The sequence below is a fragment of the Schistocerca nitens genome, chromosome 11, assembly GCF_023898315.1.
Source record: "Schistocerca nitens isolate TAMUIC-IGC-003100 chromosome 11, iqSchNite1.1, whole genome shotgun sequence".
In the NCBI taxonomy this organism is placed as follows: domain Eukaryota; kingdom Metazoa; phylum Arthropoda; class Insecta; order Orthoptera; family Acrididae; genus Schistocerca; species Schistocerca nitens.
Genome location: NC_064624.1, coordinates 148,202,512 through 148,223,762, shown reverse-complemented (window position 1 = coordinate 148,223,762; position 21,251 = coordinate 148,202,512). Strand labels below are relative to the sequence as shown.

Here is a 21,251-nt window from a genome sequence, read left to right as displayed (position 1 = left end):
AAGGACTTGTTGAGTCTGTACCACGTCGAACTGATACACTACGGCGGGGAAAAAGAGATCCTATATCGGGAGGCATCCCATGCCTTTTATCACATTGTAAGCGCAATGCATTCTTTTACTGAAATTACAGAAATTACTGCGAAAAAGTGAGGTTTATCGAAATGTGACAAATTGTTCTAAGGTGCAGCATGGTCGCAAAGTTTCTATTCATATTTACTCGAGAAATTAATACTCTATACGTTATATTATGTCTGTTCAAACGGTTCAAATGGCTCTGAGCGCTATGGGACTTAACATCTGAGGTCATGAGTCCCCTAGAACTTGGAACTACTTAAAACTAGCTAACCTAAGGACATCACACACATCCATGCCCGAGGCAGGACTTGAACCTGCGACCGTAGCGGTCGCGCGGTTCCAGACTGAAGCGCCTAGAACCGCTCGGCCACATGGGCCAGCTATATTATGTCTTTACTGCATACTGATAGTGAGTGAAATCAAAGTAAGAAGTAGTATCATCAAAGACGTGTTACATCTCACAGACATTCTGAAGTAGAAGCTACTGGCAACTAAAACAAATTTGCCGTTTTTGAGAAACGGAAATTAGTCAAGACGTTAAATAAACTCAGATCATTTGCAAATATCACGTGTTTCACGGCAGAAAGTGTTTCCATTTCAAGCTAGAAGTTGGAGCAAGACTGGCCTACTCATCGACAAGTCGTGTAACTACTTCTAAAAAAAATACAGAAAGTTAAGTTACCATGAAACTCAGTAACTTAAGAGTTAACAGTATCTTCAAAATAGCTCTGGTATAGAGTCTACTGTACAGCAGCTAAAAATGTGTACATTGTAAGGCATCCCAGATATGCTCAATGATGTTCACGTCTGGGGTGTTTGGTGGCCAGCGAAAATGTTGAAACTCAGAATAGTGTTCCTGGAGCCAATCTGTAGCAATTCTGGACGTGTGGGGTGTCGCATTATCCTGCTGGAATTGCTCAACTCCGTCAGAATGCACGATGGACATCAATGGATGTAGGTTGTTGTTGTTTTTGGGGAAGGAGACCAGACAGCGAGGTGATCGGTCTCATCGGATTAGGGAAGGACGGGGAAGGAAGTCGGACGTGCCCTTTGAAAGGAACCATCCCGGCATTTGCCTGGAGCGATTTAGGGAAACCACGGAAAAACTAAATCAGGATGGCTGGACGCGGGATTGAACCGTCGTCCTCCCGAATGCGAGTCCATTGTCTAACCTCGCTCGGTGAATGTAGGTGATCAGACCAGATGCTTACGTACGTGTCACCTGTCAGAGTCATATCTAGACGTACAAGGGGTCCCATATCACTCCAACTGCACACGCCTCACACCATTACAGAGCCTCCACCACCTCGAACAGTCGCCTGCTGAGATACTGGGTCCATGGATTCGTGAGGTTGTCTCCGTACCCTAACACGTCCATCCGCTCAATTTGAAACTAGACTCGTCCGACTAAGCCCAATGTAGGTGTTGACAGGCCCGGGCGAGTCATAAAGCCTTGTGTCGTGCCGGCCGGAGTGGCCGGGCGGTTCCAGGCGCTACAGTCTGGAACCGCGCGACCGCTACGGTCGCAGGTTCGAATCCTGCCTCGGACATGGATGTGTATGATGTCCTTAGGTTAGTTAGGTTTAAGAACTTGTGAGTTCTAGGGGACTGATGACCTCAGCAGTTAACTCCCATAGTGCTGAGCGCCATTTGAACCATTTGAAGCTTGTGTCGTGCAGTCATCGAGGGTACACGAGTGGACCGTCGGCTCCGAAAGCCCATATCGATGATGTTGTCTCTTAGTTCATTTACATCTTGGTTGGGTTCTTGAAGCAGAACTATTCTGTCATCCACACACCGGTGATAATACAGAATTTTCTCCTTTATATAGGGGAATTTATCGAAAATTCTATTTCGATGTCATTAAGAAAAATTTCTGATAAGATGCTGCAGATCGCCAGAACGTCTTCCATCCGGTAAATTTATCCATTAGAGGTAAAGTACCCGAAATCAAGGTTACACTGCAACATGTCGTAACAGCTATACGATCTCACCTACTACCATAGTTTTACGCTTTAGTAGATTCTTACAAACGCTGTACAAAACACAATCTTATGCCTCACAACAACAAAACAGAAGAAATAGCTGGAAGTTGCTTTTCAAATTGTGCGCGAATTGCTAAGGGACCAAACTGCTGAGGTCCTCGATCCCTAGACTTACACGCTACTTAAACTACCTTACGCTAAGAACAACACACACACCCATGTCCGAGGGAGGACTCGAACCTCCGGCGGGAGCAGCCACGCAGTCCGTGACATAGCGCCTCAAACCGCGCGGCCACTCCGCTTTGGTTGCTTTTACTGGCTTCTAGTGCACCATCCTAAAATCGGTCACCAGCTTGAAACATCAACCTGAAACAACTTTAGTTCGTAAGTACACTATCCTCCAGGTGTTACCGGTACCTATGAAAGGGAATACAAGGTATGTCTAAGGTTTTTCAGATTCTTGTGTTCTGTCGGTTCCCGAAGTATTTTTTCATTTGTTATTTTGAAAGATAATTATTACAAATAAAAAGTACTTTCATTTTATCGCTTCCTGTTTTAGCATTTCAGATGAAAAAATTTTGGCTATTTGTGGGAAGGTCTTATGGGACCGAACTGCTGAGGTCATTGGTCCCTAAGCCTACACACTACTTAATCTAACTAACTTACGCTATGAACAACACACACAACCATTCACGAGGGAGGAGTCGAACGTCTAGGGTGTTCCATTGATAGTGACCGTTTCAAATATCTCACGAAATAGGCGTCAAACGAAAAAACTACAAAGTCCGAAAACCGTCTAGCGTGAAAGGGGAAACCAGATGGCACTAGATGGCGCTGCCATATGTCAAACGAATATCAACTTTTTTTTTTAAATAGGAACCCCCATTTGTATTACATATTCGTGTAGTACGTAAATAAATATGAATGTTTTAGTTGGACCACTTTTTTCGCTTTGTGATAGATGGTGCTGTAATAGTCACAAACCTGTAAGTACGTGGTATCACGTAACATTTCGCTAGTGCGGATGGTATTTGCTTCGTGATACATTACCCGTGCTAAAATGGACCGTTTACCAACTGCGGAAAACGTCGATATCGTGTTGATGTATCTCTATTGTGATCAAAATGTCCCACGGCCGTGTGCTATGTATGCTGCTCGGTATCCTGGACGACATCATCCAAGTGTCCGGACCGTTCGCCGGATAGTTACGTTATTTAAGGAAACAGGAAGTGTTCAGCCACATGTGAAACGTCAACCACGACCTATAACAAATCATGATGCCCAAGTAGGTGTTTTAGCTGCTGTCGCGGCTAATCCGCACATCAGTAGGAGACAAACTGCGCGAGAATCGGGAATCTCGAAAACGTCGGTGTTGAGAATGCTACATCAACATCGATTGCACCCGTACCATATTTCTATGCACCAAGAATTGCATGGCGACGACTTTGAACGTCGTATACAGTTCTGCCACTGGGCACAAGAGAAATTACGGGACGATGACAGATTTTTTGCACGCCTCCTATTTAGCGACGAAGCGTCATTCACCAACAGTGGTAACGTAAACCGGCATAATATGCACTATTTGGAAACGGAAAATCCACGATGACTGCGACAAGTGGAATATCAGTGACCTTGGCGGGTTAAATGTATGGTGCGGCATTATGGGAGGAAGAATAATTGGTCCCCATTTTATCGATGGCAATCTAAATGGTGCAATGTATGCTGATTTTCTAAGTAATGTTGTACCGATGTTACTACAAGACGTTTCACTGCATGACTGAATGGGGATGTACTTTCAACATGATGGATGTCCGGCACATAGTTCGCGTGCGGTTGAAGCGGTATTGAATGGCATATTTCATGACAGGTGGATTGGTCGTCGAAGCACCATACCGTGGCCCGCACGTTCGCCGGATCTGACGTCCCCGGATTTCTTTCTGTGGGGAAAGCTGAAGGAAATTTGCTATCGTGATCCACCGACAATGCCTGACAACATGCGTCAGCGCATTGTCAATCCATGTGCGAACATTACGGAAGGCGAACCACTCGTTGTTGAGAGGAATGTCGTTCGTTACACGTATTGCCAAATGCACTGAGGTTGACGGACATCATTATTGCATTAATGTGGTATTTACAAATATCACGCTATAACAGCATGCGTTTTCACAAATGATAAGTTCACAAACGTACATGTATCACACTGGAACAACCGAAATAAAATGTTGAAACGTACCTACGTTCTGTATTTTAATTTAAAAAACCTACCTGTTACCAGCTGTTCGTGTAAAATTGTGAGCCATATGTTTGTGACTATTACAGCGCCATCTATCACAAAGCGAAAAAGTGGTCCAACTGAAACATTCATATTTCTTTACGTACTACACGAATATGTAATAAAAATGGGGGTTCCTATTTTTAAAAACGCAGTTGATATCCGTTTGACCTATGGCAGCGCCATCTAGCGGGCCAACCACAGCGCCATCTGGTTTCCCCCTTCAAGCTAGACGATTTTCGTTGTTTGTAGTTTTTTCGTTTGATGCTTATTTCGTGAGATATTTGACCCGGTCACTATCAATGGACCATCCTAAAAAAATACCTTTCAAAATACATTATAAAGGTACATATTTAAAAATGCCATTACAAAATTGCATTCAAGACTACCGTTTTTAAAAGTATTTATATTAGGATAATACGGCAGGTATTATATTTTGGTTACTGATGTACAGTACTTCATCAAGTAGCTGGAACAACCGATCTATATTAAATTCTTTTTGTTCCTTTAATAAATTTTGCGGGTTCATCTTCTTTTCCACGAAAATTTCCAATTCTTCGCAAAACATTTAACAGAGGGTCTTTATCTGGACTGTGGATAATTTTTGTACTATCTTGAATCGCACTTAATGTATGTTTAGTTGTACAAATGATTTTTCACCCAATGCTGTACGATCTGAATTTAAACTGCAGTGTTCCTAAAACGTAAATGTGGTATGACTGAGGCCTGCCGGCCAGTGTGGCCGTGCGGTTAAAGGCGCTTCAGTCTGGAACCGCGTGACGGCTACGGTCGGAGGTTCGAATCCTGCCTCGGGCATGGATGTGTGTGATGTCCTTAGGTTAGTTAGGTTTAATTAGTTCTAAGTTCTACGCGACTGATGACCTCAGAAGTTAAGTCGCATAGTGCACAGAGCCATTTGAACCATTTGAACTGAGGCCTGCCGTCGGGTAGACCGTTCGCCAGATGGAAGTTTTTCAATTTGACGCCACTTCGGCGACTTGCGCGTCGATGGGGATCGAATGATGATGATGAGGACAACACGGCACCCAGTCCTCGAGCGGAGAAAATCGCCAACCCAGCCGGGAATCGAACCCGGGCTCTTGGGATTGGCGTTCTGTCGCGCTGAACACTCAGCTACCAGGGGCGGCCTGCAGTATTCCTTATAAGGTGTTATAAACGCTCTCCTAGTTTGGTCGATGTACATGCTCTGACAATTTTGGCAATAAGTTTGATACACTACTGAATTACTGTATTTGTCCTTATGTACGAGGGCGGTTCAGAAAGTAACCTCCGATTGGCCACAGTGCGGGTTGTGGGGGGAGTAGCGACGCCATCTGTGCGTTCACGCACTCAACAGGTCAGTCGGCATCAAGCCGTGGTCGAGTGAACGTCGTACCTGCGCTAGTTTAGTTTTTGTGGCAGTTTGAAATGTGTGCTGCAATAGAAAACCCCGCCAAATGTGAAGTGCGTGCTGTCATAAGGTTTTTTACAGCCAAAGGATATTCTGCAGCAGCTATTCATCGTGAGCTTTGTGCCGTGTACGGACCGAGAGTTATGAGTGAAGGAGTTGTCCGTGAATGGGTACGTTTATTTAAAAGTGGACGAGAAAACGTTCGTGATGAAGAGAGGAGTGGTAGACCATCATTGGTGACTGACGAACTCGTTCAGACAGTTGATGCAAAAGTTCGTGAAAATCGACGTTTCTCAATGTCGGAGTTGTCTACTGGTTTTCCACAGATTTCTAAGACTCTCTTGTACGAGATAGTGACAGCAAGATTGGGTTACCGTAAGTTATGTGCACGATGGGTGCCCAAAATTCTTACCGACCACCACAAAACTCAAAGAATGGCCTCTGCATTAGACTTTCTGTCACGTTATGAGGACGAAGGAGAACCATTGTTAAACAGAATCGTGACCGGTGACGAAACCTGGATTAAGTACGTGAACCCTGAGACAAAAGAACAATCAAAGATGTGGGCACATTCAAATTCGCCTACCAAACCCAGAAAAGCCTCGCAAGATTTTTCTGCCAGAAAACTGATGGCAACAGTGTTTTGGGATGCCAAAGGGGTGTTGTCGGCTGAATTCGTGGAACGTGGTACGACCATTAATCAAGACGTGTACTGTGAAACAATAAAAAAGTTACGACGGGCTATACAGAACAAACGCCGTGGTATGCTGACTTCCGGTATCGTTTTTTTTTTGCACGATAACGCCCGTCCTCACTCTGTTCGCAGAACAACGGCCCTTCTCGAGTCCTTCAAGTGGGACGTTATCAACCATCCACCTTACAGCCCAGACCTGGCGCCAAGTGATTATCACCTCTTCATGCATTTGAAGAAATGGCTCGGGTCACAGCGGTTTGATGACGACGAAGAGCTCAAAGATGCGGTCACAGGCTGGCTCCAGGCACAAGCGGGTGATTTTTATGCAGAAGGAATTTCAAAGCTTGTGAAGAGATACGATAAGTGCCTCAATCGCTATGGAGACTATGTAGAAAAATAGTGCAAAGATGTAGTTGTAAGATGTATATATTAAAATATTTTTATTTAACTTGGTGTATTTTTTTAAATCAACCGGAGGTTACTTTCTGAACGGCCCTCGTACATTCTCGTTGCGTGTCAGTGCGTCTCTGACGGAGTTGCTACTTCGAAATGATACTTTAACTTCTTGTCTTGGGAAACATCTGGCATTGCGGTCTGTTGTAGGACCTTTGTATATGAGTGTAATATAAATTTTCTTTTCTGCTGGCTTGCCTATACTATCGTTTTCCTTTCGTTTGATATTTTTCAGAATAGTGTGGTACAATTTCATTATCTCATGTTACTGGTAATTGCTCCGTAATGCCATCTTTTTCATGGTCTGTAATTCTGTAGCTCTGTTTTCATCTGTGAGTGGTTACTGTAACATTATGTGCAAAACTGAGTAGAAATATGCTTTCTTGTGCTGGATTGGATTATTTGAACTATTCCCGGCCCGCATCTCGTGGTCGTGCGGTAGCGTTCTCGCTTCCCACGCCCGGGTTCCCGGGTTCGATTCCCGGCGGGGTCAGGGATTTTCTCTGCCTCGTGATGGCTGGGTGTTGTGTGATGTCCTTAGGTTAGTTAGGTTTAAGTAGTTCTAAGTTCTAGGGGACTGATGACCATAGATGTTAAGTCCCATAGTGCTCAGAGCCATTTGAACTATTCCCAATTATTATACACGAATATGTTGGCTTCCTGTAAACTTTAAAAATATGTTTCCCATTCTATATACTAATTAACAAATCGAAAAAACTGATGCTACCATCTCGTTCATATTCAACTATGAACTAAATAACTTAATTGTTGGGTGCATTTGCTTGAGCTTGTCTCTCAGTTCATTTAAATCGTGGTTGGTTTCTTGAAGCAGAACTATTCTGGTGGTGGTGGTGATTAGTGTTTAACGTCCCGTCGACAACGAAGTCATTAGAGACGGAGCGCAAGCTCGGGTTAGGGAAGGAAATCGGCCGTGCCCTTTCAAAGGAACCATCCCGGCATTTGCCTGAAACGATTTAGGGAAATCACGGAAAACCTAAATCCGGATGGCCGGAGACGGGATTGAACCGTCGTCCTCCCGAATGCGAGTCCAGTGTGCTAACCACTGCGCCACCTCGCTCGGTAACTATTCTGTCATCCACACACCGGTGATAATACAGAATTTTCTGCTTTATATAGGGGAATTTATTTAAAATTCTATTTCGATGTCATTAAGAAAAATTTCTGGTAAGATGGTGCAGATCACCAGAACGTCTTCCATGCGGTAAATTTATCCAAGTACCTGAAATCAAGGCTACACTGCAAAATGTCGTAACAGCTATACGATCTCACCTACTACCATAGTTTTATGCTTTAGTAGATTACGTTTAGTTATTTTCAATTTTTCATAAATCGTTACGTTTGTAAACATTCACTGAAGCGCCAAAGAAACTGGTATATGCCTGTGTATATGTAAACAGGCAGAATATAGCGCTGTGGTCGACAGCGCCTACAAGACAACAAGTGTCTGGCGCAGTTGTTAGATCGGTTTCTACTGCTACAATGGCAGGTTATCCAGATTTACGTGAGTTTGAACGTCGTGTTATGGTCGGCATACCGCCTATGGGACACAGAATCTCACAGGTAGCGATGAAGTGGGGATTTTCCCGTACGACCATTTCACGAGTGTACTGTGAATATCAGGAATCTGGTAAAACATCAAATCTCCCACATCGCTGCGTCCAGAAAAAGATTCTGCAAGAACGGGAACCGAGACGACTAAAGAGAATCGCTCAGTGTGACAGAAATGCAACCATTGGAGAGTGCTGCATATTTCACTGTTGGGCCATCAACAAGTGTCAGCGTGCGAACTATTCAGCGAAACATCATCGATATGGTCTACCATCTGAGCTACCTAAGCACGACTCACGCCCGGTCCTCACAGCTTTACTTCTGGCAGTATCTCGTCTCCTACCTTCCAAACTTTACAGAAGCTCTCCTGCGAGGGTAGGAGACGAGATACTGGCAGAAGTAAGGCTGTGAGGACCGGGCGTGAGTCGTGCTTCGGTAGCTCAGATGGTAGAGCACTTGCCCGCGAAAGGCAAAGGTCCCGAGTTCGAGTGTCCGTCGGGCTCACAGTTTTAATCTGCCAGGAAGTTTCATATCAGCGCACACTCCGCTGCAGAGTGAAAATGTCATTCCAGCTTCTGTAAAGTTTGGAAGGTAGGAGACGAGATACTGGCAGAAATAAGGCTGTGAGGACCGGGCGTGAGTCGTGCTTCGGTAGCTCAGATGGTAGAGCACTTGCCCGCGAAAGGCAAAGGTCCCGAGCTCGAGTCTCGATCGGGCACACAGTTTTAATCTGCCAGGAAGTTTCATCATCGATATGGGCTTTCGGAGCCGACGGTCCACTCGTGTACCCTCGATGACTGCACGACACAAGGTTCAAATGGTTCAAATGGCTCTGAGCACTATGGGACTTAACTGCTGAGGTCAGCAGTCCCCTAGAACTTAGAACTACTTAAACCTAACTAACCTAGGGACATCACACACATCCATGCCCGAGGTAGGATTCGAACCTGCGACCGTAGCAGCAGCGCGGTTCCGGACTGAAACACCTAGAACCGCCCGGCCACAGCGGCCGCCCTTTTCAGTGTATTTACTACAATTTTAGCAAATTAGATGCTGTTTTTAACTCTCAAAGTTTTGTCAAATTTGTAGGTACTTCTAAGTTCCTCCCTGACTCCCTACTACGCTGCTGCCTGCTTGTCATCATCATCGATCCTGAAAAGCAAAATGTATAGGAATAAAAATTTGGCGTGAATACGATATTTGCACGAGGCAAAGAATGTTTTCGGCTCGCCAGTGTCCACGCCGTGGCCGCGAAGAGCAGACTTTTTTTCCCAGCAGGTCAGAGGCGGATGGTGTGGCGTGTAATCTAGTCGGAAGCTGACGTAACACTTGAGGAAGGGGAGGGGGGCGGGAGGAGGCACGGCTTCCTGCCAGGTTTCCCGCCGACCGCAAATCACGGCGCAGCTCGTCCTTGCTTTCGTGATACTGTAATTGCGTCCTTGCGTTGCGGCACGGCGGCGCTCGACAGCGGGAGCCAGACAACAGCCACGGTTTCGTGGCGTTCGAGTTCTTCACTCTTAGGATGAGCGCACAACGTCGAAACGTGTTTCACGTCTCCCGCGTAGGCTGTGGCCTAAGAAGGCTCCCGGAAGCGTCCACAAGATACTGCCGTACGTCAGTGTACATTCGTACCGGCACACAGACCATTGGCGCATTTATAAATGATTAAAGTTGTGGTTCTCTGTGACGTAGATGCTCGTCTTCAGTGTAGTTCCCAAGTCTGATAGCGTATACAAGTGGCGCGACTAGCTCGCCCTCTGTGGTCGCTTGTGAAGGACACGGAGATGCAGCGTACTCGTGTGAGACAGCGGTATCAGCACTTGACACAGTCTGAAAGGGACCTGATTGTGCGTCTCCATTTCGCCAGCTGGTCGAATGGTGCATTAACCAGTGGCGAATTCAGGTATGGCAGTAAAAATGGAAATGAGCATATGGCATTGTTGGCCAGGAGGCCCCATCTGGGGAAGTTCGGCCGCCAAGTGCAAGTCTTATTTGCACTTATGAGGATGAAATGATGATGCGGACAACACGACACCCAGTCCCCAGCCTGGGCAGGAATCGAACCCGGGCCCACTTGCATGGGAGGTGAGCGCGTTACCCACCAGCTGAGCAGGCGGACAGGTATGGCAGTGGCCGGGCTCGACGAATAATCCGTACCCAAAGACTGGAAAGCTGCACAGGTCACACCTGTATTCAAGAAAGGCAGTAGTAGTAAGCCACTAAATTACAGGCCCATATCATGAACGTCGGTATGCAGCAGTATTTTGGAACATACCGGGTGATTCAAAAAGAATACCACAACTTTAAAAATGTGTATTTAATGAAAGAAACATAATATAACCTTCTGTTGTACATCATTACAAAGAGTATTTAAAAAGGTTTTTTTTCACTCAAAAACAAGTTCAGGGATGTTCAATATGGCCCCCTCCAGACACTCGAGCAATATCAACCCGATACTCCAACTCGTTCCACACTCTCTGTAGCATACCACGCGTAACAGTTTGGATAGCTGCTGTTATTTCTCGTTTCAAATCATCAATGGTGGCTGGGAGAGGCGGCCGAAACACCATATCCTTAACATACCATAAGAAAAAATCGCAGGGGGTAAGATCAGGGCTTCTTGGAGGCCAGTGATGAAGTGCTCTGTCACGGGCTGCCTGGCGGCCGATCCATCGCCTCGGGTAGTTGACGTTCAGGTAGTTATGGACAGATAAGTGCCAATGTGGTGGCGCTCCATCCTGCTGAAATATGAATTGTTGTGCTTCTTGTTCGAGCTGAGGGAACAGCCAATTCTCTAACATCTCCAGATACTGTAGTCCAGTTACAGTAGCACCTTCGAAGAAAAAGGGGACCAAAAACTTTATTGGCTGAAATGGCACAGAAAACGTTCACCTTAGGCGAGTCACGTTCATACTGAGTTGTTTCCCGCGGATTCTCAGTGCCCCATATACAGACATTGTGACGGTTGACTTTCCCGTTAGTGTGGAAAGTTGCTACATCACTAAACACAATCTTTGAAACGAAAGATTCATCTGTTTCCATTTGAGGAAGGATAAAATCACAGAAATCGATTCTTTTAATCTTATCAGCTGCAGACAGTGCTTGAACCAATTTCAGACGATAAGGTTTCATAACTAACCTTTTTCGTAGGACTCTCCATACAGTCGATTGTGGAATTTGCAGCTCTCTGCTAGCTCTGCGAGTCGATTTTCCTGGGCTGCGAACAAATGCTTGCTGGATGCGTGCTACATTTTCATCACTCGTTCTCGGCCGTCCAGAACTTTTCCCTTTGCACAAACACCCATTCTCTGTAAACTGTTTATACCAACGTTTAATACATCACCTATCAGGAGGTTTAACACCATACTTCGTTCGAAATGCACGCTGAACAACTGTCGGCGATTCACTTCTGCCGTACTCAATAACACAAAAAGCTTTCTGTTGAGCGGTCGCCATCTTAGCATCAACTGACGCTGACGCCTAGTCAACAGCGCCTCAAGCGAACAAATGTACAACTAAATGAAACTTTATAGCTCCCTTAATTCGCCGACAGATAGTGCTTAGCTCTGCCTTTTGTCGTTGCAGAGTTTTAAATTCCTAAAGTTGTGCTATTCTTTTTGAATCACCCTGTATATTGCGTTCGAATATTACGAATTACCTCTAAGAGAACGATCTATTCACACACAGTCAACACGAATTTAGGAAACATTTGTCTTGTGAAACACGACTAGCTCTTTACTCACACAACGTGTCGAGTCCTATTGACAAGGCGTTAGAAATTGATACCGTACTTCTAGATTTCCAGAAGTCTTTTGACACTGTACCACACAAGCGGCTTGTAGTGAAATTCGTGCTTGTGGAATTTTGTCTCGCTTATGTGACTGGATTTGCGATTTCCTGTCAAATAGGTTACAGTACATAGTAATTGACGGAAAGTCATTGAGTAAAACAGAAGTGATTTCTGGTGTTCCCCAAGGTTATACGTCGTCTGCTGTTCCTTATTTATATCAGTGATATAGAAGACAATCTGTCCAGCCATCTTAGGCTGTTTTGCAGATGATTTTGTCGTTTATCGTCTAGTAAAGTCATCAGAACATAAAAAGAATTGCAGAAGGATTCAGAATAGATCCCTGTATCGCGCGAAAATTGGCAATGGACTCTAATTAACGAAAAGTGTGAGGTCATCCACATGAGTGCTAAAAGGAACCCTTAAACTTCGGTTACACGATAAATCAGTCAAATCTAAAGGCCGTAATTCAACTAGATACCTACAATTACATACACGTTAAGTTGGAAAGAACTCACAGAAAATGTTGTGGGGAAGGGGAACCAACGACTGCGTTTTATGAGCAGGACACTTAGAAAATGTAACAGATCTACTGAAGAGGCTGCCTACACTACGCTTGGCCAACCTCTTTTGGAGTACTGCTGCGCGGTGTGGGATCCTTACCAGATACTACTCACGGAGTACGCCGAGAATGTCCAAAGAAGAGCAGCACATTTTGTACTATCGAGAAATAGGGGACAGTGTCACGGACATGATACAGGGTTTGGGATGCACATCATTAAAGTAAAGGGGTTTCTAATGTTTTCTATTCCAGTCTTTTATCACAATATCAGTTCTTTAGATGATGACTGGTTTCAGTCGATGATGACCATCCTCAGATTTTTTCTACACCATGTCCTAAAGTGATAAGGCCATAATGGCATCGTCAAAACATATTAATATATGTGAGACCTGAGTTTCTCCTGGCGTATACAACTTTCAAATAACTTCCGGGAATTCAGCCAGGTAACACTTTCAGCGACCGCCGATATTTCGGCGGGAGAACACCCCGCCATTTTCAAGGCAAACTGCAACGGACAGGCGGCGTACATGCAAATTTAATACCTCGGTTTGACTTTGCCAGCTGAGCTGTCCCATCTTGAAGTTACATTTCGTAAATATGGTTATAGTGATAGACAGATTGAACGTGCGTTGCGCTATCGACCAACTGTACATCGGGTGATTGATGATAATTCTGAGTCAACACCTAAGTCTACTGCCTTTTTGCCTTACGTAGGAAACACGTCCAATAAGATCGGTCGAATTTTACGGAAATACGATGTGAAATGTGTTTTCCGACCTCCATCTAAAATTAGAGCACTTTTGAGTTCCGTTAAGGATGATCTTGGATTGCGTAAGGCGGGTGTATATCGTATTCCCTGTAGCTGCGGTATGGCATATATTGGTCAAACTATCAGGACCGTGGAGGACAGATGTACTGAGCATAAACGGCACACACGATTACAGCAGCCAAATAGATCTGCTATTGCCGAACATTGCTTGGATACTGGTCACCCCATGTTATATAATAACACCGAGATATTGGCATGCACGTCCAGCTATTGGGACAGTGTCATTAGGGAGGCAGTTGAGATTAAACTAGCGAGCAACCTCGTTAACAGGGATGGAGGTTTCTGTTTAAACTCTGTTTGGAATCCGGCTCTCTCCCTTGTCAAAAAACAGAGGAACAGAGTCAATGCTGCCTCACCTGTGAATTCATAGTCTCACTATCGATAGCTCTGACTTTGGTTATCTTTGGTGGCACTAGTGTTCAGTGTGTGTGTTATCTTTCCTGCTTCTGTCGCAGAACCGAGGTATTAAATTAAATTTGCATGTACGCCGCCTGTCCGTTGCACTTTGCCTTGAAAATGGCGGGGTGTTCTCCCGCCGAAATATCGGCGGTCGCTGAAAGTGTTACCTGGCTGAATTCCCGGAAGTTATTTGAAAACATATTAATATAGTCAGTGACGATGCTGTGCTGACTATATTTATATGTTTTGACGATGCCATTATGGCCTTATCACTTTAGGACATGGTGTACAAAAGATCTGCGGGTGCTCATCACGGACTGAAACCGATCATCGTCCACAGAACTGATATTGTGATCAAAGAGTAGAATAAAAAACATTTTACAGTATTGGATCACTGTTGGTATACGCGCAGCTGGTGAAAGGGGTTTCTCAAGAAATTGAAATCACCATATTTCTCCTCGGAATGCGAAAATATGTTGTTGACGCCTACCTACATAGGGAAGAACAATCGTTATAATCAAAAAAATGAAATGAGAGATCACACGGAAATGTATAGGTGTTCGTTTTTTCTGTGAGCTCTTAGAGAGTGGAATAATAGAGAAATATTGTGAAGGTGGTTCGATGAACCGTCTCCCAAACACTCACTGTAATCTGCGAAGTAGCGATGTAGAGACAGATGTAGATGTAGATCCACTAGCTCGTTGTTGTTGTTGTTGTTGTTGTTGTCCTCAGTCCTGAGACGGGTTTGATGCAGCTCTCCACACCACTCTATCCAGTGCAAGCATCTTCATCTCCCAGTACTTGCTGCCACCTACATCCTTCTGACTCTGCTTAGTGTGTTCATCTCTTGGTCTCCCTCTACGATTTTTACCCTCCACGCTGCCCTCCAGTGCTAAATTTGTGATCCCTTGATGCCTAAGAACATGTCCTACCAACTGGTCCCTTCTTCTCGTCAAGTTGTGTCACAACTCCTCTTCTCCCCAATCCTATTCAATACCTCCTCATTAGTTCTACCCATCTAATCTTCAGCATTCTTCTGTAGCACCACATTTCGAAAGCTTCTATTCTCTCCGCTACGGTCGCAGGTTCGAATCCTGCCTCGGGCATGGATGTGTGTGATGTCCTTAGGTTAGGTTTAAGTAGTTCTAAGTTCTAGGGGACTTATGACCACAGCAGTTGAGTCCCATAGTGCTCAGAGCCATTTGAACCATTTTTTTTCTATTCTCTTCTTGTCCAAACTATTTATCGTCCACGTTTCACGTCTATACATGGCTACACTCCATACAAATACTTTCAGAAACGACTTCCTGACACTTAAATCTATACTCGATGTTAACAAATTTCTCTTCTTCAGAAACGCTTTCCTTGCCATTGCCAGTCTACATTTTATATCCTCTCTACTTCGACCATCATCAGTTATTTTGCTCCCTAAATAGCAAAACTCCTTTGTTACTTTAAGTGTCTCATTTCCTAATCTAATTCCCTCAGCATCACCCAATTTAATTCGACTACATTCCATTATCCTCGTTTTGCTTTTGTTGATGTTCATCTTATATCCTCCTTTCAAGACACTGTCCATTCTGTTCAACTGCTCTTCCAAGTCCTTTGCTGTCTCTGACAGAATTACAATGTCATCAGCGAACCTCAACGTTTTTATTTCTTCTCCATGGACTTTAATACCTACTCCGAATTTTTCTTTTGTTTCCTTTACTGCTTGCTCAATATACAGATTGAATAACATCGGGGACAGGCTACAACCCTGTCTCACTCCCTTGCCAACCGCTGCTTCCCTTTCATGCCCCTCGACTCTTATAACTGCCATCTGGTTTCTGTACAAATTGTAAATAGCCTTTCGCCCCCTGTATTTTACCCCTGCCACCTTTAGAATTTGAAAGAGAGTACTCCAGTCAACATTGTCAAAAGCTTTCTCTAAGTCTACAAATGCTAGAAATGTAGGTTTGCCTTTCCTTAATCTATTTTCTAAGGTAAGTCGTAGGGTCAGTATTGCCTCGCGTGTTCCAACATTTCTGCGGAATCCAAACTGATCTTCGCCGAGGTCGGCTTCTACCAGTTTTTCCATTCGTCTGTAAAGAATTCGCGTTAGTATTTTGCAGCTGTGACTTATTAAACTGGTAGTTCGGTAATTTTCACATCTGTCAACACCTGCTTTCTTTGGGATTGGAATTATTATATTCTCCTTGAAGTCTGAGGGTATTTCGCCTGTCTCATACATCTTGCTCACCAGATGGTAGAGTTTTGTCAGGACTGGCTCTCCCAAGGCCGTCAGTAGTTCCAATGGGATGTTGTCTACTCCGGGGGCCTTGTTTCGACTCAGGTCTTTCAGTGCTCTGTCAAACTCTTCACGCAGTATCGTATCTCCCATTCATCTACACGCATTTCCATAATATTGTCCTCAAGTACATCGCCCTTGTATAGACCCTCTATGTACTCCTTCCACCTTTCTGCTTTCCGTTCTTTGCTTAGAACTGGGTTTCCATTTGAGCTCTTGATATTCACTAGCTCACTAGCTCATTAACAAAAACTGTATTCCGCAATGGCCCTGTAACACTCCCTTGGGAAAATTCCTCTATGTTTGTCCATCTTATTTCGTTAAGAACCTTCCGATGACAGCACCGTGAAAAGGCCACATGCTAGAAGTTTACACGTTATCAACAGACACAATCGTTGTAAAAGATGAAACTTAGCTATCAAACTGTCATCTGCCAAAGACATTTACATTGAAGAGCTAAAGAAACAGGCAGACCTGCCTAATATCGTGTAGGGCATACACGACATGGCATGCACTAGACTAATGTCTGAAGTAGTGCTGGAGACAGTTGATACCATGAATCCTGCAGACTGTCTATAAATCCGCAAGAGAACGAGGGGTTGGAGATCTCTTCTGAACAGTACGTTACAAGGCATCCCAGATATGCTCAATAATCTTCATATCTGGGAAGTTTGGTGGCCAGCGGAGTGTTTATGTTGGATCCTGCCTAGTCGTCGAGTATTCGGGTCAAGGAAACTTACTTTCTCGAATCGCTAGACAAACAATTCAAACGAATCGTATTAGTGAGTTTTATTAGGAAAAAAACAAGGCCAATATTTAACTTTGACAATAACATAGAAGTGTCGCAAGCAAAGGGCGCCATGCAAATAAGAAATCTCTTCAGTATATAAATTCCTAAGTCGCTGGTCGTGAAGCGCCTAATATTGATGCTGCTGTAGAAGTGTTCTCTTCACATAGAGGCGTTGTCGTCCTAGAGACGGGTAGGTCAGCGTGCAATTGGCTGGCGCCTTCTTCTCAGCCCTCTCTGTTCTCTAGTTTCCGGCTGGCGTTCTGGCTCTTGACCTTACGCCGTAACAGTTTAAACTCAGCAGAGTGCTCCTGGAGCCACTCTGTAGCAGTTCTGGACGTGTGGGGTGTAGCATTGTCCTGTTGGAATTGCCCGTTCATCGGAATGCACAGTGGATAAGAATGGATGTAGGTGATCAAGCAAGGTGCTTACGTACGTGTCGTTTCTAGACATATCAGAGCTCCCATATCACTCCAACTGCACATGTCGCACTCCATTACAGAGCCTCCAGCAGCCTCAACAGTCCCCAGGTGACATTCAGGGTCCACGGATTCGTGACGTTGTTTCCATACCCGTTGACGTCCACCTGCTCAATACTCTTTGGAACGAGACTCGTCCGGCCAGGCAACATGATTCCAGACATCAACAGTCCAATGTCATTGTTGAGGGACCCAGGCGAGGCATAAAGCTTTGTGTCGTGCAGTCATCGAGGGTACACGAGTACACGAGTGGACCTTGGGCTCAGAAAGCCCATATCGGTGATGTTTCGTTGAACGCTTCGCACGCTGACACTTGATGGCTCAGCATTGACATCTGCAGCAATTTGGGAAGGGTTGCACTTCTGTCACGTTGAACGACTCTCTTCAGTCGTCGCTGGTCCTGTTGTTGCAGGATCTTTTTCTGGTTGCAGTGACGTTGCAAATTTAATGTTTTACCGGATACTTGATATTCACGGTACACTCGTGAATGGTCGTACGGAATAATCCCCACTTCATCGCTACCTCGGAGATGCTGTGTCCAAAAAATGTTCAAATGTGTGTGAAATATTATGGGACTTAACTGTTAAGGTCATCAGTCACTAAGCTTACACACTACTTAACCTGAATTATCCTAAGGACAAACACACACATCCATGCCCGAGGGAGGACTCGAACCTCCACCAGGATCAGCCGCACATTCCATGACTGCAGCGCCTTTGAGCGCTCGGCTAATCCCGCGCGGCTGCAGATGCTGTGTCCCATCTCTCGTGCGCCCACTGTAACAGCACGTTCAAACTCACTTAAAACTTGATAAGGTGCCATTGCAGCAGCAGTAAGCGATCTAACAAGTGCGCCAGACACATGTTGTCTTATATAGGCGTTGCCGACCGCAGCGCCGCATTCTGCCTGTTTACATATCTCTGTATTGAGTACGCATGTCTATACCAGTTTCTCTGGAGCTTCAGTGTATATCGCTTCTGTAGAGCTAGTGTCCGTGTATCAACATGTTTCGGGGCTCCTTTTCTATTTGGGGCTTATTTTCTATTAAAATGGTCCGCGTGTTTATATATTTTGATGGCTTCTCTATACAGTCGTGGTTAATGTCTCCATGACACTATGGGGCTTAGCATCTGAGGTCATCAGTCGCCTAGAACTTAGAAATAATTAAACCTAACCAACCTAAGGACGTCACACACATCCATGCCCGAGGCAGGATTCGAACCAGCGACCGTAGCATTCGTGCGGTTCCGGACTGAAGCGCCTAGAATCGCTCGGCCACCGCGGCCGGCGCCGTGGTTAATAGTTCGCCATTTTAGATAAAATTTTTCGTCTAAAACGTTCACTTCACTGTTTCCCTTCTGAAGAGCATGCTCTGCGAAAGCCGAATTACCTGCTTTTCCTGACTGGAAGTGTTGCGTTCCCTCGTACACGTTTTCACGCTTCTCTTCTTGCGTGTACACTCATGCCGACAGAAGCGACCGCGCGAGGTGTCGCAATGGTTAGGCCACTGGACTCGCATTCGGGATGACGACGGTTGAAACCCGAGTCCTGCCATTCTGATTTAGGTTCTCCGTGATTTGCCTAAATCTCTTCACGCAAATGCCGGGATGGTTCCTTTGAAAGCGCACTGCCGACTTCCTTCCCCATCGCTCCCTAATCCGATGGCAGCGACGACTTCGCTGTTTGGTCCCCTTTCCCAAATCAACCAACAAAGACTTCTGTCACTGCACCTTTGCTGTGGTTGACGATCACAGTTGTTGCGTAACCGTCTGTCTGTACGCGTGACGCTCCAAAAAAATCTTTGTATTGCAACCTCCTGTCGGTCTCTGTCATAGCTAGGCTGCAGCTCATCGTGTGTGTTCCTTACCCAGTTAAAAATACGCCACGAGACTCGAAATACCGTTTCGTTGCTACTTGAAACGTTTACTTACTCGCACGTTCAGAGCCCAGATTTCCTGTTCAGCTTGGGCAGAACTGGCGGTTAACGTATTGCTCCGGTTTCTTATTCTCAGCAGGCTTCGTCAGCTGTGACAGGAAGTACCGAACACGTTTCTGTCACTTACTGCGTGAGTTCGCATTACTGATACTTCAGCACATTTTCTCATTGTATAGTGCAATCACCGTGCAGTGGGAAAGACGAAACTGTTGAGCTTTTTTTTTCGGAGCAGTGCCAGGAAATAAAGTAAGACATGATTTGTGCTGACGGGCTCATTCATTCGGGGTTTGTGCCCAAGAAGTGTTAAAAAAAATTACACCTAATGACATTCAGTAATGAAAGTAATTAGTAATGTAGTGGGTATGCGCCTATAGGACTGCAGATACTTTTAAAAATATCGGGAAACCGATACATCGATATATAAAAATGATATCAATACCGGCCCTTCATAAATCGCAAAAAATTATCAATATATTGAAGGAAAAAATATCGACATACCTATGTAAATATCGATTGCACGTTGTAAATATACCGCCGGTTTTAGAGCTGTGTATTTAATTACTGTTTTATTATTAGATATTTTTTACATCAACAAGCTAGCAGCATGCTTATCCCCCCTCAGAGCAAGAACTGAAAGGGATACGATGAACGTTCACACTTGCCGATAACCACTTTGGTAAGAATGATAACTGAATGTGGCACAGTAGTTGTCCCATGGGTGTGTTGTTCGGTTTCGTCACGTGTCGGTTTTCTCTGGAAAACTTAATGTCGACATCCCTGTTCTTTCATTTCTGCAAACGATATGCCTAGTAGTTGTAGTCTTAAAATTGCGTGGTGAGGCTAAACGTTGCAGTTTCTGTTGGTTGCGCCGAATACGTCAGCATTTAGCCGCACACGCCTCCACGCGCCGCAGAAACTATTTTTGAAGATGTGAAGATGTGAAGAAACAGCACACTAGTTACGTTAAAAATGGTGATTTACGCAGCTGATGTGCTACTGCTTCACATCGGAAATTTTGCTGTCCCATTCACACCTTTACCCTTCCCCCTCCCCCCTCCTCCCCTCCCGAGTGTAATCGGAGTTCTTCTTCTTTTGTGACATCTATAATTGCTTTCCAGAGAATTCACACAAGGTCGGATAGTAGCCTATCGCGATTGCGGTTTATCGTATCGCGACATTGCTGCTCGCGTTGGTCGAGATCCGATGACTGTTAGCAGAATATGGAATCGGTGGGTTCAGGAGGGTAATACGGAACGCCGTGCTGGATCCCAACGGCCTCGTATCACTAGCAGTCGAGGTGACAGGCATCTTATCCGCACGGTTGTAACGGATCGTGCAGCCACGTCTCGATCCCTGAGTCAACAGATGGGGACGTTTGCAAGACAACAACCATCTACACGAACACTTCGACGACGTTTGTAGCAGCATGGTGTATCAGCTCGGAGACCGTGGCTGCGGTTACCCTTGACGCTGCATCACAGACAGGAGCGCCTGCGATTGTGTACTCGACGACGAACCTGAGTGCACGAATGGCAAAACGCCATTTTTTCAGATGAATCCAGGTTCTGTTTAGAGCATCACGATGGTCGAATCCGTGTTTGGCGACATCGCGGTGAACGCACATTGGAAGCGTGTATTCGTCATCGCCGTAATGGCGAATCTCCCTGCGTGATGGTATGGGGTGCCATTGGTTGCACGTCTCGGCCACCTCTTGTTCGCATTG

The 21,251-nt window shown here is 45.1% G+C and overlaps 1 protein-coding gene across 2 annotated transcripts in view; it reads left to right on the top strand.

Moving 5' to 3' along the window:
* Positions 1-21,251, top strand: part of LOC126213142 (neprilysin-2-like) — a 319,779-nt gene that overhangs the window by 75,217 nt on the left and 223,311 nt on the right. The window lies entirely within an intron of this gene.